Below are 24583 nucleotides of genomic sequence, written 5' to 3' on the forward strand. Positions count from 1 at the left end.
GAGAAAATAGCCGATGGATCTCAAATGTTATAAAGAGTACTTCAGGTGCCTAAGCATAAGTTTTTAGTGCTAATTTAGGAGTCTGAAATAACACTAGGTATGCAAGGTTTATCATACATGACTGACAGATGTAACAGAGAAGCTATGGAAGACCCAGACCTCCTGGAGCAATAGCTCAGAATATCCTGGGCCATCTAAAATGGAAAAAAGAGCCAAGGTTTTGGGTATCTATGTCAGCTGCTTCCTATAGATCTGATGACCTGTTTATATAATATGTGTGTATATGTGTATATTTGTATGTATATATACACATATAAGTATACAGGAATTAATCCTTCATTTCAGTGGAGGTGAAATTAAGAGTGAAACAAATACTTCTACATACAAGTATTTTTGTTAGGTATCGTGTCTGATGAAAAGCCCAGAAGTGAAGGTAATGTGCTTTCAGAAGTATCTGTACTGCAGTAAAGTATAGAGGAAATACTGGATCTCATATGTGGCAGCAATTTTTCACTAATACCGCACTAAATCATACCTCACATATCTCAGATTTGATTTGCTTTTCAGTAGGAAAATCTGAGTACTACTGTTTTAAAACTGAGTAAAGGTTCTAAGACGTTTTAGATAACCACAAAAATTGTAGTTTTGGTGGTAGCAGTAGTATAATATTAATGGTAGATAATTTTCGGGCAATAAATACAAATCTCTATGTGTTTGTTTTCACTGTCGGTTTAGTTTGCTCTCTGTTGCTTCCCAGTGCCAGTCTCCAAATTGTTCACACAAACAGTCATGCCCAGAATCCGTTTTGGAGGGGAACTATGCCTTCTTATCTTTAGACAAAACCTAAAAGCAATCTGATTGTTTGCATTGCGTCAGTGAGCACTCTGATAGACACTACGGACAAAACCATGTCAAATCTCCCTCAGCTGCATAGCCCCAGTCTTCCAATATTTGGTTAATAGAGCTTATATCTTCACACAATGTCAACCTCTTCAACCTGCGGGCAGAAAAAAATTGGAGTCGTGCCTTAAAAGGCAAATATAGTGGGTTGCCCAGCAACAACCCGCTAAATTTACCCTAAGTATACTTTGGGAATATTGTAAAGAAGAAATAATTATTAAAGAGTGGTTAAAAAAATCGCACGTCTAAGGAAGAGACAAATGTGGCCTAGAGCAGATTGGGACCTTTGTAGAAATAAGTCTTGACCTACACCATATCCTCGGACAAGTTCATAAACCCAAACATCTGCCTGGCCACCTGACCCAGACATGTCAGAACGGTGTTGCAGAGAGGCCCTAAGGTCCCCAAAAGTGCCTCTGGCTCGTAGAGAAGTGGCCAGTGCTATTAAAGACCGTGCTAAGAACTGATGTACTCGCTTTGCACGTGTGTGAAGAATACAAGTGCTGTACCTCAGTTTGGTGGCGTGATCATAAGGCCAGTGTATGTGAGCAGACCCAGAGTCCTGCAAAATATAGTCTGACTGAACCATTGCCCTATCTGCTGTGCTTTGTGGACCTAAGCAGCCCAACCTAGAGGAGGCTGGCCCTGAGTAGGGTGGATAGAAGCTGACTGGCTTGGGGGAAAGGGATTCTTCTCAGGAGCAGGTTAGAAATGTAGTATGGATTAACAAAAATCACACATAAAAAGTATGTTGAAAATCTCAGATGTACTTTTGAACAGCAGCTAGTCTTTTGGCCTGAGAAGTAACAGTGTATAAGATGGTGAAAACAGTGCGTGTTTTCAGTCATGCCTCATTGTTTTTGATTATTATGAAGAACAGTGATTTTGTTTAAATAACTTACATCAAAAATATTTGGTTATCAATCAATTTGTTTGCTAAGCCCAGTCCATTCCTGTTTTTCAGTTTCAAATGTCAAAGCATAATTATGAATGAAGTAGAATGATTTTTTTTTTGTAGTTCACTGGCCACATTGTTACCTTTTATGACAAAAGTTTGCATCTAAAATAGATTTTACTGCATATAGTAGTTAGTCTGCTTACAAAGTTCAAGCAGAATATGTGATCCATGCTGCAAACACTATTCTATCTGTTGATGGGATTTTTAATAGTGCGCAGCACAGCCACACTTAGTAATGTTATTATGATCATTAAAAGAAGTCTCAAAGAGATGAACAGCATATCTAACAATCCATATCTGATCCTTTTTTACAGGAGAGTTAAAAAAGTATGCAAAAAATAATGAAACTAAAGGTGAGCCAAAATTAAATAAATGAATTAAAGTGAATGGGTTTACATTCACATGATTGTGGAAGTTGGTCATTGAAGGTTATTTGTAGACAAATACTTAATGTGATTTCTTTTTTCTAAAGGCATCACCCTCATTTGACATCCAAAAACACATTTCAAAATTGAGAACAGCAGAGTACTTTTTGAAATTGATTATGGGTGAACTATGATCAGGTAAAATCTTTGTTCATGCCTCCTGATGGAGGCTTTGAAAATATTCATCAATGTCGTGTTCATAAAAATGATATTTCTGCTTGGAAATACATTGGGCAGTCTAATAGATCTCTCTCTCTCTCTCTCTAGACCTTTTTTTAACTTCTTTGATTCAGTGCTAACTATTAAACACTATAAAAAAGAGACTTGCTATCACTGCAGATAAAAGGAAATTAGTACATTATCTTCTATAACTAGAGATAGGAATAAAGAGTAATTGGAAGCTGTTAAAAAGAAACTCTGTTTCAGCTGGTCAAAATTAGTAGTTTATTACATCTTCAAATCTAATAACCATTGAAGAAGTTACTTAGCAGCAGAAAAATGAAATCTCTGACTACAACAGACAGAAAAGGTAGAAGAATAATGATCCCCTTAAAATCACTTTGATGTCATTATTGTCGCAAATTAGAATAGAACTCACTCTTGCTGGCCCAGTATTGGAGCTGTGCACTGTGTCTTGCACTGCCGTAGTGAGAAAATCTTGTTTTTCAGGTTCAGAAACTTTACTCGATCTCAAAAGCAAATGCCTTTACAAAAATTCAGCATTATGATCTGAGAAAGCTTAACATTAAAGGTTCTCCTTGGTTAATGGGGAAAAAAGGACAGCATTTGGACCTGATTAAAAAAGAAAAAAATTGAAAGAGCATTTTTATATCTCCAGCCATAACATAAAGAACAGCAGAATTTCTTAGGTTGATGGCATAGCTTAGTGACTGATGGTTGTTACAGGTCAGCTTCTGCCTTACAGCAAGCTAAATAATACATTTTCCATTAATGCATCTTCCTTTTCCTTATAAAAACTATATTTATCAGATGCCTTTGAGTGTGATAATCTTCAGCATCATAAACATTAGTTCTGTCTGAAGTATTTTTGGCCAATGTTTCTGACAAATACTGGAACTTGAGTATAGCTGCATCTTTACGCATATGAGTCAGATTGGTAGATGTTTAGGTAAGTGACTCCCATATACAAATATAACTTATCCAAATACATATTGCAGTGTGTTATTTCACAAAGCAACTGAGCATAGTACCTTGGATCTGGGAATTTAAGTCAAAATTTTGGTAAGATTTTGAATACCCATTATGAATTTGTTCTCACCTGCTGCTTCATGTCATGTAAGATGCCTGTCCTGGAAGTATACTTTATGAATCATGTGCAAAAGTTATTAGTGCTGAACACTGCCTCACTTAATACTTGTTGCAGAGTTATATAACACATAAGTGAAACTGAAGTAATCATCAGGAGAAGGTAATCTTAGAGCCAGATTCTGCCTTCCAACGTTTTGGTATATATTTACCTGAATTATGTGGGTCACATATTACACCTCTGAGGGGATTTTACTTCTATCAATAACTTCATCTAGGGTTATGGAGGACAAACATTTCTAACATTGCAGGCACTGCCTGGAAATCTCTGACTGACATCAGAAGAAAAGGATCTGGAGAAAGGAGTACAGAGGAGCATGAAACTGCTAGATAGAGCTAGGGCTGATGTGCAGGAGAAAGTAAATCTGACAAATAAGTTGGTACAATAACTTCTATAAGCAAAACCCCAAACCTAAAAACAAATAGGTTGACAGTTTGGCAGTGACAAAAAAGAAAGAAAAATTGTGAGATTAAAAGAATCATCTTGACGAATAGACTGCCAGATGCATCTTTACTGTAGTGGGTAGGATGCAAGCCATTAGCAGGAAGTCTTAAATAAATCAATTGCTAGTGATGAATGCATGAACATGGGTTGTTTGGCTTGACTGAACGGACTGCTGTATTTTGAAAATATTTCATGATTAGAACCTGACTGAGTGATGACCACAATGTGTTGTCAACAATGTGACTTTAGAGGAAGTCAGCAAAGGCTATTAGGAACGTTCTACCAAACAAAGAATGAGCTTCTGTTGGATTTCTCACAAGCTTTTTCAAGACATCTCAAAGAAGAGAAGTGATTTCTGACTGCTTTGTGCATAGCTGAAGTCCTGGGAATGCTATTCAAAAACATGCTTGCAGTCTGCGTACTCAGTGCTCAGCAAGCTGGCAGTCCCATCTCCACTTGCCAAAAAGGGCAGAATTTCTTAAAGACAGCAGCTTGTGAAGTACATATTGCTTACTGCTTTACCTTATAAGGCTGTGCAGGTAATAATGTTTGTTGTAATTTTTTTCTCTCATTTTTCTTGATGAAACCTTAAATTTATGATGAAACCCAATAAATTCTCCAAAGCTCATACTCCCTCTGCACACGACTTGTAGATTCAAAGAAAAATGGAGAATACTAGGGCTACAGGAACTGAGTAAGACTTTCCCCTCAGCTGGTGTGGAGGATTCCCTGCTGTACTCTGAGTAAGCTCAGGTCTACCTTTTGGTTGTGGTAACAAAGTGTGCTGGAGAAGAGGCAAGCAATATTAAAATGAATGCAGGCACTAGAAGCAGCAATAAAGTAAAAGAGAAGGATGGCAGAACCATAGGAAAACCATAGGATGGCAGGGGTAGCGACGGTATCAGGATAATGAGTAAGAAGAGGGAACTGAAGATGATGAGAGAGGGAGAAAGAGTTGAGTGGTGTGATGTACAGAAGTCAAGGACACAGCTGTTGGGACAGCTATGAAGCCAAGAAATAGCCTAAGAAGTTCATCAGGAAGGAATTTGCTTACACTATGTCCTTCTATCCCTCTCCATTCCTTGGTGGCCTTTGGATAGGCTGCTGTGCTATGCATGTTTGCAGTCTTGGATGTGAAGTGTGCACAGAGGTTTGAATTTGTCCTTGTATGCTTCTCTAGCACTTGGAATGGTTTTCCATTTTATTTTTCTGTCTGGGGAATAGCTGTGAAACCCTCTTGGAAAGCATGCTTTTTCTGTTCCCCGAAAGTAAGAGTTACTCAGAAAATAATAACCTTTAATTGCTTGGAGGGATTTGGGTTTTGAGTAGGAAAGGTCTGTGCTGTTGTACTTGAGATCTTCTTAACCCTGATGATAACTCAAATGGGCTTTCTGGAAATGTGCAGTCAAACTTGAAAAGTTGCATTTGAAATCTTTCCCAAAAGAATGCTAAGAGGACAAAGTTAAGCACTCTGAAACTGAGATATGAAGGTGTCTGCGCATTCTTGCGTAGAAGATTTGTGACAGGTTTTCTGAAAGGAGGTCCTGTACTGGAAAGAGTCAAGCAGTTGTTTAGCAAATATATAAGAGTATCCTCAATGTGACAGCCTCACAGTTTTGATGTCTCGTAAATATTCTGAAGGAAAGAATTTCCATTTTATTATTTTCATTCTATTATACCCTATTTCCTATTATTTCCCTTTCACCAAGTGGCATACTGAAGCATAAAGGTGCGTGCCTTGCCAAAGCTGAACAGGAATTCTACGATAAGGCAGATAATTAAATGTCCCAGACCAGCCACTAGAGAACTGAGCATCCTTCTTCTACTAATATTTCACAATGTGGTATTGGGATAGATTCAGATCAGTACACACTTGCACTTGTGCACATATGGACAGGATCCGAGTTCTAGACAGACTTGTATACTGTTTGAATGTCAGTAACATGATAAAGACAAAAATTCAATATAATAGAGATATTTCCTGTTATGTTTCAGACTAACATTATCTCTTTTCCTACAGTGTGACTTTGAAACTAGTTCTTTTTAAACTCTGACTTTGCTTAACCAAAAGTCTCCTGATAAGGCCTGCTATATGAATGTAAATGCCGGCATAATAGCAATTGTAGATTGCTCATGCTTGGCACAAGACTATAGGCCCAAGAAGGGCTCCATCCTGTCACACAGCCTATGAAAATTATCAGAAGAAGTGATTAGAAACAGTATCTTAAAAGTTTGAGTCTATTTACAGGATAAAGTCAGAACACCTGCCCTGAGAAATGTCCACAGAAATACTGAAATGTTAGGCAGTGACACAGATCCTTCATAGCCTCGGAGATCAATTGAGATCACTTTCTAAATTGCAAAGCTGCATTTATTGTTGCAGAGTTAAGCTATCATTTTGTGTTCTTATGACTAAATAATGATCTCAGCTTCATTGACAGAAGTTGTTTGTGTCTATTTTTTTGTTTAGGGAACACCCTAAATATCTGAGATGCTGATAAATATAGGAGGACAAGTTTAATTTTAAGCTTTGCTATTGAACAGAAAATGACATTATCAATTCTTGTTGTGCTTAGCAGTCTCTGGCTTGTACCAGCAGAATTGTAACACCTGAGGAAATGTTCTGGAAAGGATTTTGATACTGTATTACAAACCTAATGGCCTTCAGTTTTCACTCTGCTCCTTAGCATGCTCTGCATTGCAGGGAGGAATAATTCCGGATTTTAGTTGTTTTTCTAACATTGACATCTTGTGCTGCTGTGATAGTATGAGAAATGACAGCCAAGACTCCAGTAAATCCATTCTAAGGGACACCAGATTATTTTGACCTCAGTAGATCTGTCAAGACTCAGGTTTTGAGTGTAATTTATTTTTTAGCCAGTGGCCTCCACCTGGAATGCTGCTGAATCTTGCTATCTTCAGGAGAAGCCCAAGGAAAACTGAACAGGCAATATACCTATTTCTCCTTTACTATGCACTGTGGCTTCCTTGTCCTAATTCTCTCTTCCTTAGGGAACTAAGACGGCAGCAGGCGCTTGCACTTTTCAGCTATTTTCCACATAGTCACAAGTCAGCAGTGGAGCCCTTGTTACAAATGTCCTGCTCCTGCTCCAGTGGAAATGAGTGGCAAAACACATGCAAGTCAAGCTGGTATAGGGAGAATTAACAGGTCCTGTGTTATCTTACTGATTTCAGAGTAGTTTGGTTAAAAAGACGACTGTGAATACAATCATCAAGTCCCTTTGGTATATAAATATTAGGGAACAAGGACAGAAAAGCCAGATGTTACAACACTCACAAAACCTTAAGTGGGTATAAAATTACAATGAATTAGCTTAGGAAGAATTCCAAAAGAACATGAAGGTGTCCTGCAAAGAAGAATACCGTCAAGATTGTGAAAGCTGAGAGGCATCGAACGGATAGTACTAAAAGTACGTAACTGCTGTTTAGTGCTGTAAACCCTTAACATTGCAAAATAATGCAACAGTTTAGAAAATACAGGCAAACTGAATGGAGAAAAGAATTAAATAAAAGTTCAAAATGAAAACCAGATCTGTCTTACGGAAGAAGTTTAAATAATCCAGATATGCATGTGGAATGAAGAGAAAGTTCTTGTGATTTTTTTTTCCACAGTAAATCAGTAGTGGATGTACAGAATTAATGTAAGGCAAGTCATTCAATTTACTGTAGTCCCAGTGGAGATGAAGCATTAAACAATTATTAGACCTTTCGCAGAGAAATATGAGAAAACTGGGTGAATTATATCGTTAGATAACAGTACTATATCTGCAGAAAGTTTGTTTCTTCTTTTATTTTGTTTTGTTACGAAGGCCAAGGAGGGAAATTTTTTTTTTAAATTTACTGACATTATTTGATCTCTTTCAAATATCAGTAGTTGTTTTTGTGCCACTGTTATTAAAAAGTACACATACTTTATCTGCTAATCTCTGTCTACTGATGTCATATTCAGATATGAATGTTGCCTTCTAGGCACAGAATTATTGAATATATCTAGTTTGGAAAAGATCAGAAAAAAGTCAGGATCCACCTCCTATGGTTGAGTTGTGATTCAAGGAGAAAAGTCATAATTGCAAAGAAAACCTTGAGAAAACTCATCAAGTATTGCTTACCTTCTGTAACAGTTACCAACGGACTGTGCTGTCACCATAAGTAGTTTTCAAAGGTGTAGACACCACCAGTTTTGGAGGTACTTTAGTGTTCATCTTTTCGCAAAAATATGCTGTTAAAATACTCATCCTATAGTCCCAAAATATTTTCCATATCTTTGTGGACTCCCAAACTCTCAAGTGTTCCAAGCTTAAATTTTCTTCTGTCTATGCTATAATGCAATATAAAATTCTATAATTTGTATTACTAATTGGAATATGGACATAGAGTGAAATGAATTGAAACTATTGGACTAAAACTGTTGACACAAGTCAAAGATTTTTGCTATTGTCATGCTATTTGTACAACTAATACAATAGCTCATTTTAGTTCACTTTTCACTTCACTGGAGTTCATTAGAGACGGGCCCAACATATCGGACAGTATATATGCGGTAGTTATTTTAGTCACTTCAGAATGTTTTACCTGTTTCCTGGTCTTCATCTTCCGTTGTAAATTGCCCAGGATATAGAAGTTATATTGAGCTCTATGTTACTCCATCAATAGCACTGAAGTTAATCCAGACTTATGTCATTGCAATTTAGAGCAGAAAATGCTTCACTCTACTCTCATAGATGTTTTAAAGGTCAGAGTTATCCATTTGCTTATAAGTAATGTGGTCATTCTAATTTATGCCAATAAAGGCCTTTCTACATCTGCATTCGCAGTCCTATGCCATACAGTAAGATACTCCTAAATTTGAATTTATTGTGTAATAATTTATGCCTATATACTGTTGTAGGTGTTGACCTTCAATCTTACACTCAACACATTAAATCTGAATTACTGTATGGTAAATTGAGCTTTGTAGTCATTCATTTCTCGGTGTCAGTGGTATAGGTAAAGGAGGGACCTAGATAATATCACAGTAAATAACTTCTCTGAAGGTAAAATAAATATGTTGTTATAGCAAGTCCTTACCATTTGCCTGTAAAATTTTATGCATATAGAGAGTATAAAACCTTACTTGTCCTGGTGGTAGATAAAAATGGAAAATGAAATAAAATATTTTTATTTAAAGCTCACTTTTCTGTTTAGATCCCATCTGGGAACTGAATACTTAGCAGTGCTGATCCAGTGTGGTAAATGCCTTGTATCTTTACAACTTGATATGCATTAAAAGCAAAACCATCTCCCTTTCTTCAAAAAGCATAATATTATTACCTAGAACTTTCATTTAAGATGCAGCTTTATTCTTAGAAAGTTTTAGCATGCATACAGGAAGTAGAAACATTTGGGTAGTGTTACTGGATTTTTAAAACCAGTGTCTCCATAGGGTTTGCTTTAGCACTGGTTCTGAAAAGTTATTTGCTTGCTACTGTGTTGAATTATTCTACTTTTATATATTGTTTTCATAAGTGATTGATTCTTTCAATTTAATATCTGTATTTCAAGCCGTTTTTCACTTCATATTCTAAGTTTTTGTCTCATATGTTCAAATAGAAATCAGATGCATTGTGGACCCCACACAGGCACCACAGGACACAGGTAACCTTGATCTGCACTGTTCGCCTATGGGATCTTCAGGAAACTACCTCTCATGGCCTTTTTTAACTCTTCCATCTTTCTACATCCCCAGCTGTGACGCTGTGGGACTGCACCCCGTGGTGCCAGCCAGCCCTGTACCCAGTAGCAGTCAGCATCGTTAAGCATAGTTAGCTTAGCAGTTAGAGTAAGCCTGTGAACGTTAACCAACCTTTTTGTTTTAGTTGATGAAATCTGACCAACTTCTTGTCCCAAACAACAGATTAAACCTTGAATAGTTGTTGTGCGCTTAAAGCAATAGCTAGCCAAACTCCACAAATAATCTACTGATCTTCAAGAAGTGCAAAGGTGCCCAGATGTGTCCTGAGCAAGTAGACCGTGAGCACCGATGGCAACTGCAAATCAGAAAATGACTGGTCACCAAGGAAATATTCTCTACTCAATCCTACGACTTGGGAAACTGAAGGAATTTAAGGGATGCTCCAAGGACACACTCCAGAAAAAAGGAGAGCCTCAGAGACTTCGGTTGAGCTGGGGGACTGCACATCCTTGCTCCAGGACTCAGGACCACCCCTGCAACACCTGGAGAGCCCAAGGAGCAGGAGAGACCCCATGGGATCCCATAGCCCTGCCCCTAGACTGTGTGCCCCACGGTGGGAACTGCTACGCCAACTCACCCAACCTTCTTCCAGACCATGTAATCTCTCCTGCAGAACAGGGAAGTCATGTAATTCATAAAACTGCACATATGTCTCGGAGTAAAGTGTCTCACTGATCATATCTATTTAGTCTTCACACTGCCATTTGGTCTTAAACTGTGACGCACCCACAGTTCCTGGCTCCTCTCAAGCCAGGAGAAACATCTAGGCTGTCCAGTTGCTGGGGTAATGTTACTGTTTCTGCCATAGGTTTAAAGTGGTTTGAACCTACGCGTTGCAGCAGTTTCCTGATGTCTGTGATGTCTTTGCTTGCTAGTATAAATCAAATATCTCATCATACTAATCATTCACTGCATGTCTGGTAATCTATCCTGTTTGTATGCCCTCTTTTCTTTTATCCTACACAATCCTGAGACTTTTCCTCTTTGTCAAAGTCGCGTGTTATCATCATAATGCATGTATAATCTTCCTTTTTGCTGTCTAGATGCTTCTGTGATTATATAACACGTTTTGCTGCTATGAATCATTGGTTCATATTGTTAACTTTTCGGTGTGTGTAGGTTTTGTTTTGAATCTTACAGAGATGTAGTTTTCTACATGATTAGACAACAGGAGCTGAAATGAACAACTCTTCTTACGTAACTGGAAGGAAATAAAAATTATAATGACAGTCATGATTGTTATTAAGCTAGCAAGTAAGTAGAGTCCTACCCATGAAAGAACTTTGGAAGTAAGCTCCTAAGTTCTGCCTCCCACCACTCTAAATAATTATTTTCTCTCCTGCTCACTTATGGAGAAATGATTAGTCATTAGTCAAACAAACATCATCTTGTTTCTCTATTCGCTCAGTTTATTTGTGTTGTACTCCATGCTACTTTGAGATACCATGCTACTTTGAGATAACAGTGGTGTACCTGAAACTGAAACAAAAGTTCAGGATACATTTGTGAGGATCTGTCAACCAAATGTTGACAGGTCTTGCAATTCTGTATTCTATATTGTCCCTCACAAGAATAGATTCTGCAGATGCTGGTCCAGTTTAAAAGTCAGATTTACAACAGAAAGATCTACATTACTTTGCTGAGGAGAGATAAGAGGACTGAAGGTTTTGTAGAATTTGGGAAATGCCTTTCCTTATCTCAGGAACAGAACATCTTTATGATTTTCTTTAACAAAAAAAAAAGATTATGGAACAATAAATAAATAAATAAATTGTAGTGTACCTTAGAAGACTCCACTTTGGTCAGAAACAGGAATCCCCAAATCCTGAATTCTTAATCTAAGCACTCTTTAGAACTGTAGAAGAACCAAAATTTGACCACACTTCTTCAATAAGAATTAGAGGAATTTACAAAGTTTGTGAAAGCAAACATTTCGGTTAAAGTATGAGAGGAAAAGTTCACCGTGTTTTAGTACTTGCAATGATTGTGCCAGGATTGCTCAGACTTCTCAAATTCCTATTTCTCTGAAAGCAAGCATAGGAAAATACTAGTCCCCCACCCAAATTCCCCCAGTCTCAAATGAAATTAAGGCATTGAGAAGTGAGAATTCAGTGTTAATAAGCCTAATTATTATCATCAGAGGTTCTTTTGTTTTCTGCCCAACTACCTGTTCTGTGTGTGATTTCCAGACTGCTAATGTGATAGAAGCTGACAAAGAAATCATATGCTGCAGTTGAATTGTGGAATAAAGACTAACACGTCTGCGTACTATGCCTTTTTTGGATTTTGTTCCCTCTGATTATTTTTGGAAGACAGATCTGTAGATGTATTTTTTTAGACTTAAGGCAGCTAATCATACCGAAATGCAAGAAATTACTCAGTAGCTTAACCTCTACATTTTTTTTTCTTCTTGCTGCTGTATAACCCTCCTTCTAAAAACATGGAGCTTAATTGGTGTTGCAATAAATGTTTTTAGTAAAATTATTTTTTATACATCTCATGGAAATGACACTTGAACTAATGGTGAATATGGAACTGTGACTCTGTTTGAAATAAGTGGAATGCAAGTACATTTCTCTAAGGAAAGTGTACCACTGGCTCTAAAATGGATTAGGTTGTATGCTTCAAGGCCTTTGAGTACTCATTTCAATTTTTTAAAATAGGCTATCTTTCATAGCAAAGGGTTTAGAATTAGTGTATACTTAAAGCGAAAACAGACTTCTATGTTTTAGAGTAACAGTTATAGGTTAGAGATTAAAATAAGCTTTCAATATGCTTGGGAAAAGTTGCTGTTAATTGAACCAGTTTTTCCATTGAACATTTTTCCATTGACAAGGGCCATGCCTATTGATATGTCATAGATCTTTAACTCAGCAATCTTTTCCTGTGCATATCGTTAGGCTGTTACTGCACTGCCATTTAGCCTCTTTAGTAATATATTTATTTAGTAATCTATTTAATATAGATATTTGAAGTTTCTCAGTACTGTGAGGTACTGTTCCAGAGTGGAGAGTATTCTTGTAATTTTTGAGTTCTTTTGCATCTTTTTAAGAGTGAGGACAGTGAAAGTGTAGGTCGAATATTACTCATTTTATCTCTGTTCATGACAAGGATAACACATTGCATTTTGCAGGCAAGTTCCATGAATTTCATGAAGTCCATAATCTTATTAGGTTAATAAGCAGGTTGACTAACTATGAAATTAATTACTTGTTTCTTAGGAAATAGTAATCATATAAACTAAATCTTATAAGTAGCTCATAATTTAAAAAAAGTAATTTATCATGACAATACTACTTTTAAAATACAAAATGGTAAATTTTACAGATCTTAAGTGAGCAGACAAATTTTCTCTTCCAGTCCCTAATGGACTTGTGGCCCAGAAACTGAATGTTTTCCTGTTTTTTCGAACATGGCGAGTTCAGATCGAAGCATTCAAACCGTGTCCTTTTATTTTCTCTTTGAAAGACCGATATAACTGTATTCTCAGTCTTTAATTTTCTTTATCATCCAATAGCAGGCTGTGTCTGACGCATTTCTGCAAAATTATTCCCTGCAGGAAGCTCTGAGCTATTCAGTAGAATTCCTTGATTTCATAGCAAGGTGGTATAATCTCTGCTGGATTTTTTTTTCTTTTTTTCCTTTGAGGAAAATCACTTTCATTTCTCTCTATGGTATCTTTTGCAGCAGATATGGATCTACTTAACAGTCTTTGATTATCAATATTTATAAGGTCATGAGAACTGCTAACACTCCATGAGGTGGCTAATTTAGTTCTCAGGCTTGCTTTTCTAGAGCATTTCAGCACTTTAGTGAACAAGCTGGTGTGACTGGCTCTGTCTCAAAGATTTTTACATTAAACACCGCTGATATCACTGGCTGCTGTGGGGGCATCTCCCCCTTTTTTAATGCTTCTATGTGAAACAAGGAGTAACAGTGAAAACAGAAGTGCTCTTAATATGTACAGAAGTAATTACATTTCAAACAGTGAAAAAGCCTATCATTGAAACACATCCATATGAGTTTTCTTAGCAAGTAATTATTTAGTTGGTTTGGTAATTATTATTTATAAACAAGAGACAGGTAGAGTTAATTTGAGCTGCCGTACCTCCCTGAAGCTAATAGCAGCATCACCGTGCAATAGGACAGTGCACTGAGATATAGTAAGTTGTGTCTGTGCTGAGAGAATCACCATAGATCAAAATCATGAAGTGCAAACCCTTGCTAACACGGTAATGTTTAAGTGGTTTATCGCTCTTACTCTTACTACTGCAATGTGGTTCTGGATGACTTGCGGAAAAACTATCTTCATCTTCCTCTTTCTCTTTAATTTGCTCTTAATTCTTCCTGAGGAGACTGTTCCACTGCTTTCATTTTACAAAAAGAGGTAAACTGACATTAATTACAGCACATAACTAAACTGGATGGTTGCTGGTTGCTCCGAAGTAATGCAAACTCACATTGTGTTCACAAAGCACATTCTGAGAGGAAAAAAATAGCCCAGTTTATAGAAACTGCTAGGTTTGACTACTGATGTTTTTAAGCAGAAAGGTGTAATTTATTCTATAGCTGCTCTACTGTTAAGGTTGCACGGAATAAAGGCAAAGAAGGTCATCCCGCACTAAATGTCTTCACTAAATGGTCATTCTGTCAGTGTAAGTAGTTTGAATAGTTTGCATGAACTTCAGTGGAATGTATGTAACCCAAATTTTGGATAGAGTTTGTTGATTTTGACCAGAATTAATTTTAAGAAAAAAGCAAGGCTAAACATTTCGTAAAAAATATTTTTGAAACTCAAATGAACTTATCATTTGTAATTGACAGTCATGTAAAATGAAAGACAATTTTAACTGAGGTTTCCAGAGGTGTCTTTCATATTACTGTTCAATTCTAGAAATTAATCAAATTTTGAAATTTCAATATTCTTTATGAAACAATATCTATTCCCCCCTTGTCCTTCTCCAGCATATCTTGTACAAAACCAGGGATAACTCACTTGTACTCCTCTTCAGTTATTTAGGTATTAAAAATAATTAAACATAACGAACAGTTGATTATTCCACTAATTTAACAGACTTTGAAATAAATTTAATTCTGGTGATGGACTTTGAATCAACAGGTCTAGAGTTTTAATTCATTTCAGACACTAATATGTTTGCTGTATATTTATTTGTTATTTTTATGCCTTCTTGCAAGCGAGTCTCAGCTGTGGTCTCAAAAAGAGAAGTGGTGAGAGTTGGTGTGGAAGAAGTTGAAGCCTAGCAATAAGATTTTACAAGTGATATTTTATTATATTTGACAACTTTATTATCTTAAAATTGAATGTGTTTCGTGGTCACCAGAGGAAGGAATTCCTGCCACTGTGAGCTGTATATGGTTCCAGTGAGTATGAAAGTGTTGAGAGCCCTATGCATGATTTGCTGATTCTTCTGCCCTACTCTCCTGCTTTGCTTCCTTTTTGGAACAGGGGTTGCCAGACACCTTTGGAAGCAGATAATCCTTCTGTTGAGAAATTAATTTTTTTGTTTTAATGTCAGTTCCTTTCTCTGAGGAAACTTAGTATATGCTCCGTCTTCAGAGCCGTAACAGAACTTAGGACACAGTTTCTGGGACAGTGAGCATTTGGGGTAACTAATTTTTCTGTACCTAGCCTAAAGCACTATTCAGAAGTGTAGATAGGATCCCAGGCTCCCAACTGAACACAGAGAGAAAGCGAAGCATCCCAGAGGAGAGTCCTGCACTCCTGCGTACATTAAACACCAGCTTTCCTGCAGGATGAACAGTCTCAGAACCTTTCTTGTGACAAGCGAGAAGTTCTTCTCTTCTCTTTTAAAACACAGACAGGCACGACAGTGAAATTGTCAGCAAGTGGTGAACTGACAACAGCCACCTCCCAGGAAGATGACTGTTAGAGCAGTCTCCATCTTTTCTGTTTGATTCACTTTATAGAGAAGCATGTGGGTCTGTGCGCAGGTGTATGTTTTTCAGTAGCGTAGGCGATGGAGCACACCTCTGGGAGGGGGGCACCCCAGGCCATAGGCAGCTGTCCCAGGGACCACAGGAGACCTTGCCAGACTGAGGGAGAAGGTATGCAGAGGAAGGACCATAGTGTGCATCTTATCAAGTACTGGCTTTGAACTGCTCAGCACTGTGAAGAATGAAGATAATCAGGGTATAAAGAGAAGCAAAGTCCTAGATAAGGATACGTGCTGAGGAGGTGTAGGCACCTGCAAATTCAGGGACAGAAAAGTTTTCACTATTACAGTTCTAAACATTGGTGCCCAAATTCTGCCTAAAATCTTGTTGAATGCGGTTGCTAATCTATTTCAGTTCTGTAACATTATAAACTTTATCTTACCATTTGATCTTTTTCTGTTTAGAATGCAAATTATCTCAGGCAGGAGCTTTCACAATGCTTTTGTACAGCCTGGCCTGATCTCTCTCTCTCCACTGATTCTCTGGCCAATACCATTTAAAAAGAGAGAAAGGATTTTTTCACTTGACGTATCATCCACAGTTTGAACTCTGGAGATAAAAGTGTGTTAATTTACTCTGCTAAACTTTCTTTTATAAATGTGTTTTCTAATAGTAAAGAGTCTGTGCCTATTGGAATAAAAAAGGAATTGAGCCTCTGATTAAAAAAAGAAAAGAGATATAAACAAAACATTTTTATCACTTTATTACTATAATGTTATAAAAATAACTCTAATGCTTTTTGAAATCTGTTCCATTCTTGTGTCTGATTTAGGAGAAATTCATAAGAACTAGTGCTACTGGAGTTTAATGAATAGATTCTTAATTACTAGTCTATGGCAAAGAACAGGGTTTCTGAAGCTATAACAAATCCATCGTTAACTATAAAAATAACCATTTTCAAGGAGATTGTTGATACTAGAAGTATCTAAGTTAATAGTTTACGGCAGGAGGAAAAAATCAAAAATATCAAAAAGTGAATGTATGTATTGGGAAAGTGTGCATGTGCATGTTATAAACTTATTGATCTGGAATGGAAAATAATTCTTTACTCTTAAAGCTGAGAGGTATGATCATAAATCTTACTACATTGATAGGGATAGGTGGTGGAGGTGGTGGAGTTGCTCTTTATGTGAGGGAGCAACTAGAATGTATGGAGCTCTGCCTCGGGGTGGATGAAGAGCAAGTTGAGAGCCTATGGGTAAGGATTCAAGGGCAGGCTAACATGGGTGACACTGTTGTGGGGGTCTACTACAGGCCACCTGACCAGGAGGAAGTCGTCGATGAGGCCTTCTACCGACAGCTGGAAGAAGCCTCACGATCACAGGCCCTGGTTCTCATGGGAGACTTCAACCACCCTGATATCTGTTGGGAAGACAGCACAGCTAGGCACAAACAGTCAAAGAGGTTCCTGCAAAGCATTGATGATAATTTCTTGACTCAGGTGGTGGAGACGCCAACGAGGAGAGGTGCAATGCTAGACCTTGTACTAACGAACAAAGAAGGTCTAGTTGGAGATGTGAAGGTTGGAGGCAGCCTTGGCTGCAGTGACCATGAGATGGTGGAGTTCAGGATCCTCCGAGGAGGGAGCAGGGCAATGAGTAGGATTGCAACGCTGGACTTCAGGAGAGCTGACTTTGGCCTCTTCAGGGACCTACTTAGGGGAATCTCCTGGGGTAGGGCCCTAGAAGGAAGAGGGGTCCAAGAAAGCCGGTTAATATTCAACCGTCACTTCCTCCAGGCTCAGGATCAGTGCATCCCTCTGAGGAAGAAGTCCAGCAAAGCGGGCAGGAGACCTGCATGGAGGAGCAAGGAACTGCTGGCCAAACTCCAACAGAATAAGGAAGTACACAGAATGTGGCAAAGGGGACAGGCCACTTGGGAGGAATACAGGGACATTGTCAGAGCGTGCAGGGATGCGACAAGAAAGGCTAAGGCCCATTTGGAATTAAATCTGGCAAGGGATGTCAAGGACAACAAGAAGGCCTTCTTCAAATACATCAATAGCAAAAGGAAGACTAGGGAAAACGTGGGCCCGCTGCTGAATGGGGCAGATGCCCTGGTGACAAAAGATACAGAGAAGGCAGAGTTATTGAATGCTGCCTTTGTTTCAGTCTTCACCGCTAAGGCCAGTCCTCAGGAATTGCAGACCTTGGAGGCAAGAGAGGAAGGCTGGAGAAAGGAAGACTCTCCCTTGGTCGAGGAGGATCGGGTTAGAGATCTTTTGTCTAAACTTGACATCCATAAATCCATGGGCCCTGATGGGATGCACAAACGAGTGCTGAGGGAGCTGGCGGATGTTATCGCTAGGCCACTCTCCATCATCTTGGAAAGGTCCTGGAGAACAGGAGAGGTGCCTGAGGACTGGCAGAAAGCCAATGTCACGCCAGTCTTCCAAAAGGGCAAGAAGGAGGAGCCAGGAAACTACAGGCCTGTCAGCCTCACCTCCATCCCTGGAAAGGTGATGGAACAGCTCCTCCTGAAGGTCATCACTAAGCACCTGGAGGACAAGAAGGTGATCAGGAATAGTCAGCATGGATTCACCAAAGGGAAATCATGCTTGACCAATCTGATAGCCTTCTATGACGGAATGACTGGCTGGGGAGATGAGGGCAGAGCAGTGGATGTTGTCTCCCTGGACTTCAGCAAGGCTTTTGACACTGTCTCCCATCACATCCTCGTAGGTAAGCTCAGGAAGTGTGGGCTAGATGAGTGGACGGTGAGGTGGATTGAGAACTGGCTGGATGGCCGAGCTCAGAGGGTTGTGGTCAGTGGTGCAGAGTCTAGTTGGAGGCCTCCAGCTAGTGGTGTCCCCCAGGGGTCAGTCCTGGCTCCAGTCTTGTTCAATATATTCATCAATGACCTGGAGGAAGGGACAGAGTGCACCCTCAGCAAGTTTGCTGATGATACTAAACTGGGGGGAGAGGCTAACACACCAGAAGACTGTGCTGCCATTCAGAGGGACCTGCACAGGCTGGAGAGCTGGGCGGAGAGGAACCTCCTGAAGTTCAACAAAGGCAAGCGCAAGGTCCTGCACCTAGGCAGGAATAATCCCATGCACCAGTACAGGCTGGGGGTTGACCTGTTGGAAAGTAGCTCTGCCGAGAAGGACCTGGGAGTGCTGGTGGACAACAAGTTAAACATGAGCCAGCAGTGTGCCCTTGTGGCCAAGAAGGCCACTGGGATCCTGGGGTGCATTAGGCAGAGTGTTGCCAGCAGGCGGAGGGAGGTGATCCTGCCCCTCTCCTCAGCCCTGGGGAGGCCTCACCTGGAGTGTTGTGTCCAATTCTGGGCTCCCCAGTACGAGAGAGACATGGCACTCCTGGAGAGAGTCCAGCGGAGGGCTACCAAGATGATTAGAGGGCTGGAGCATCTCTCCTATGAAGAAAGATTGCAAGAGCTGGGCCTGTTCAGCCTGGAGAAGAGAAGATTGAGAGGGGATCTCATCAATGTGTACAAGTATCTGAAGGGGGAGTGTCAAGAGGATGAGGCCAGCCTCTTCTCCGTGGTGCCCAGCAACAGGACAAGAGGCAATGGGCAGAAACTCAACCACAGGAAGTTCCATCTGAACCTGAGAAAAAACTTCTTCACTGTGAGGGTGACAGAGCATTGGAACAGGTTGCCCAGAGAGGTGGTGGAGTCTCCTTCGCTGGAGATATTCAAAAGCCGTCTGGATGTGATCCTGGGCAATATGCTCTAGGTGACCCTGCTTGAACAGGGAGGTTGGACTAGATGATCTCCAGAGGTCCCTTCCAACCTAAACGATTCTGTGATTCTGTGATTCTGTGATATCAGTCAGTGTCAGACAGCAAAGTCTATTGAGCTGATCAAATTAGCATGACATAAGAAAGCTGGTTCCATCAGCAGTATCATCATAAATGAATTGGGTGGTAAACAACAAGGTAGCTAGTTGTATGGAAAAAACTACTGGGATCCTAGAGCAATTGCATGCACCAAAGTGACTTCAGAAAGCCTCTTTGCTTAGAATTAGTATGACAACCATCAGCATTTGTCAATATAAATGATAATACGTTTTTCATTCTCAATATAGTAGCCAGAGAGCTGCAGATTTCTTAGCTTTCCCACTGAAATTTACAGGATACAGTGAGAGCTAATTGTATGCGTGGCTCTTGTAGTGTGATAACTTGTAAACTACAGCTAGCAAATCAAAAAGGTGTAGGAACAAGCTTAACTAATAACAGTCCCCTAGTCTGTTCTCATTAGTGCCATAAAAAGGTTGCTTGATAGCTGCATTTCATAGAGTGTTGTACTCTTGGAAACTTAACGTTTGCAAAGGAGGTTGGAAGGTGACTTTTTTTACGAGATCATCTGATAAAGTTGGAAAATCAGGAGTGCTTTCTAGTATGCCAGACTTATTTCAAACTATCTATCTGCCCTGTTTTCCTTAAAGCCAGAATTCTTGAGGTCTTTTCCCTTTTATTTTTTCCCCAGCTCTGTCAATTGATCTGAAAAAACAGCCTCGTCTTTCTTACATCTTTAGAACGCTGTGGTTACGTTGCTTTTCCAGCACCCCCCTGTGAAAGCAGCAAATCTTCTTCCCCTTTTGCTCTGCCTTATCCAGTCTCTTCTCTCTGAAACAGCTGTATTGGATCTCTTTGAGACTGAGGAACAGAAGATCGTCATGGATTCGAGTGGGCTTTTTCTAATCTGATTGGGAATGTCTTTACTGCAATCAGGAGGAGTTGTGATAGCGTTACAACAGGTGTACCTAGTCTTGCTCCAACGTACATCCATGAAAGTCTATTAATATATATTAAATTGTGGGTAGAAAGCCCTCAGGGATACAACTGTTAGCTAGCCTTTATCCAATCAATACTTATTTATTTGCTTGTTTGCTAGCCTGAAACTATGACGTATACATACTTTTATTACTCTTAGTTTCCTGGAGATAGGCATATTTATCTAGAAGAAGATCGCTTTGTGAATTCTTGTTAAGCCTATACAAAAAAAAGGGGAGAGGGAACAGGAGTAGAATACTGTATTTCACTTTGTCATATGCTTCCTTTACATGATTTTTCTTTAGTACTGAGTTTGTCACATTTTTTCCTTGGAAAGATCTTGGAAAGTGTTGTACCTTCATGCGCCGCTGTTGATGTTTTAAGTGATGATGCACATTAATGAGTCCTAGAGAACTCTGCCATTGCGGTCAGGGTGAATCAAGTTTAGTGAGCTTAAATTTGGAAATTCATATTGTAAAAAGACTTTGAGAAATAACAGAGGACGTGGGAAAGTTTACTAATCTTTAACAAAAAGGGTTTTTTTTTAAAGCTACCTTTTAAAAAAGCATCTTTGCAGAAAATTTTCTCTCTTATTCATATCTTTGTAATTAACCAGTTTCAGTTTGACAGCTCATCTTATTTTATTCTGCTTTCAGAAAGAAATAATATGAAAAGTAACATATAATCTGTAAAGAGATCAGAGCAATTGAATTCCTGCTGCATGTACAAAGACTTTCACTTGCGATATCAGGATTACACATCTTTTTAAGAAAAAGCATTTCTGCTTGTCCTTTCCTTGATGTTTCTCTCTGCAAAGTATTGGCATATTGTTTTTAAAACTTTTTCATTTGGCAGAGGAGGGACAGAAAGGGTATCTTGTGAAATTAAGCTAGATTATATAGGAAAGTAGGTAGATTTTCATATTTAATCTTCCTGAGATTCCTTCTCTGCATATTCATCATATGTTTATTCTACGTAGTCAGTAGCTGGCTGCAACATACTACATTTATTATAAATAGTTCCTTGATCCCAGTACTTTCATTAGCATAAATCCTTTTACATTTAAAAGTAGCTTTCATGTTCATTACCTGGTTTCAGCTTCATTTTTGAAATAACTAAATATATTGACAGATACAAGATACTCTTCTGAATTTATTTATTCCATTTGCATATTTTTATTACCTCTGGGTATACCAACACTCTCCCTTTCTAGCTTAGAAAATATATGTATAGAGATATTTGAGAGTCTGTGCTTTGAAGTTTCCTAATTTATGAAGTGTGTATGAACAGTGTTCCAGCACACCTCCCTAGGGCAATCACCTCTTGTGTATTTTCTGTGATCTGTAATAACTTAATTGACCTTTATACAACATTTGACAGCAGAGTTCAAGAAATAAAATAAATGTTTGTCAGTGAGTTATGATGCTTTACATTTTTTCTGTCAACTGTTGAAGCTTAAAAAAAAATGGAAAGCTAGAGGAATCACATTGTCTTCAATAATGCTAATAATGTCTTCAATAATGTCTAAACATCTCCTTAAACAGGAAAAAGAAAAAAAAGTACATAAACTCCTGTTTTCTTGAGAAGATTGCCAGCAAAACTCCCGCCGTCTCCCCTGTGCCACCCTTTATCCAGCCACTCCACAGGCAGGATGCTCAGCCGGGATGTGGGAGAATATAGACCTAGTTTTAGCTCCTGCCTGAGGAAATCTGAGCTGTTACCCAGGAAGAGTGCAAAAACTGCCAGACTGTAGTCAGTGTGTAGGCATGTAGATGTGTTCACTTTCTAGTGCATCATTTTATAGACCTTATAGTCTTTTGGTCCTTACATGACTGATACTAGCTGGATCAAGGAGGAACAGAGGAAGGGAGCCTGATTTTGTAAACAAATGACTAGTTTCTTTATATGCAAGGAGTCAAGGAGAAGAACTAGATTCCAGTTACTGTTTCATTTCATAATTTGTTATTTCATCTTGAATTTTATTGCCACAAAAAAAAAAAAAATAGTGAGTACGTCCATCCCCCCAAACTGAACACCAAAGGCTCTACATCAGTAACTTGAAAACTGATTATACAAAAGCATAGTAAACAAATATTTTACCTTGATTTTCTTTTTTGGAAGGTGTGGGAGAGGGGAAAGTTATTTTTACTTCCTAATAAATTGCTCCAGATTTGATTGAAGGAGAGAAAATGCTAGAGGAATTAATTCTCTTTACAAATGTACAGTCATGTTTTAAAAGACTGACAGTTTGACTTTGACCTCTATTAACCAGCATGGATATCGGGATGGAGACCAAACTGGAGAAACTTAAAAGGCAAGATTTTTTAGCAGGAAATGTGAATTGCATTAACAGAAGTCTAACGTGCCTTAAAAATTGACTTGTAATCTGAAGCTGTGATTAAAAAGTACAATCCTTCTCAGAAAATGCGTACTCACATGGAAATCCCTGCAAGTGTTAGCCACTCTGGCATCTTAATGTTAAAATTACACTAGTTTTAGAAAATAATACTCTTATTTGGAAATAATCTTGGCTGTCTAATTGTGGCCTATAGGCTAATAATGAATGTAGGTTCTATGATGTCCTACGAAGATGCAAACATTTGTACTTTTGGAGAAAAGGACTTCAGTTCTAATCCCGGAAGAGCCAACAGCTTTCAATGGCCACAGTAGGTAACACAAGAACAACAAAGCTTTCCTAAGTATTTTTAGTTTGTTTTTTATACATATACATACCTATCTATCTATCTATCTATCTATCTATCTATCTATATATATATATACATATAGAGGTATGTATGTATGTATCTGATGACCCATAATTGGACTGCATATGAAATTTGTTTGAACTTTTTTCTTAATAATCAGCCAAATTCCTCTCATCTGCATATAGTCAAAATAAAAAGGTATCCATCGATTTGCATCTTAGTTGTGTGAAAACCACTTTATGAAATATCCTTCTGAAAACTGAGTAGCCCAATTAGCTTTCTGCAGCAGTTCCAAAATCTATTTGAAGAAAGCACATCTGATCATCATAGCAAATAAAGGTGGATACGAGTCTCAGAGAACAGTTTACACCACAATCTAATCATATACAAACTATCCTCTATAGCTTCTATGAAGGTGACACATTTTTGCAGATTAAAGTATTTCGTGCTCAATAGCTAATTAAAACATGTTGTGCTCAATTAAGTGTTGAAGTACGTTTGTCCAAAAATCACCAAAAATAAATTTTAAAGTTTTATATAAAAATGTCAGGTTTATTATCCCTTAAAAAACACAGCCTTCCCAAGCAACCCAATGCTATTGTTAGGGGAATTCTCAATAAAGCATTTTGTTACCATTTGGTTTGTAAGCACCAGTCACCTCATTAGCTGAAGAATGGTTCCCCTTTTAGTTAACTATGTTTTTATTAAAAGGCTACTTTGGAGATTTGAAAGCAGATATTCTTTTCTTATATTCTTAATTGTTCCAGGAGCATCTGCCATAAAATATTTTCTGTAATCCTTCTGTGACTTTGATAGTCTGGACTGCATTTCTGGAATTCACTGTGTGTCAGGTTAAGCATAACAGGGACTCTGGGATCTTGTTTCTTCCTATTGAAATTGAGCCATTACACTAAAGTACCTAAACCAGAACTGCAGAAGCACAAATGACTTACCTAGTCAGTGGAGAGCGATGAGAAGAATGCTTTGGCTTCTCGAGGGATCGCGTTGTGATTCCTCCTCAAGCCTGGGCACGCCGCTCAGCCAAGAACTCAGACCAAGGTTTCATTATAAAACGTTAGCAAAGCTTGTAATATATAAAGGCCTGTTCCACCTTGCGTCAGCCCTGCAAAACATACACAGTCAGCTGGTGAAAATCTGTGCCTTACTTGTTTCTATGGGAATGAAGGTCCTTAGATTTCAGCTGATATATATGTGCTCTCAGAAGTTTAATGAATCAGAAATAGACTATGATGTGTTTTTCATTTTTTTGTAGGATTCTCTTTTATGTTGCGATTATTTTTACCAGTGATTGATTAGAGTACATCCAAAATAATTAATAGGCCTCTTTAACCTTACTATA

General features: G+C 38.5%; 1 long non-coding RNA gene across 1 annotated transcript in view; it reads right to left on the bottom strand.

Moving 5' to 3' along the window:
* Positions 1–24370, bottom strand: part of LOC104144323 (uncharacterized) — a 76665-nt gene extending 52295 nt beyond the window's left edge. Inside the window, exon 1 of the long non-coding RNA XR_011138976.1 lies at positions 24177–24370. This is a non-coding gene — a long non-coding RNA (uncharacterized lncRNA). The remainder of the gene's footprint in view (positions 1–24176) is intronic.
* Between the last annotated feature and the right edge of the window lie 213 nt (positions 24371–24583).

This window comes from Struthio camelus, chromosome 2 (assembly GCF_040807025.1).
Source record: "Struthio camelus isolate bStrCam1 chromosome 2, bStrCam1.hap1, whole genome shotgun sequence".
NCBI lineage: Eukaryota > Metazoa > Chordata > Aves > Struthioniformes > Struthionidae > Struthio > Struthio camelus.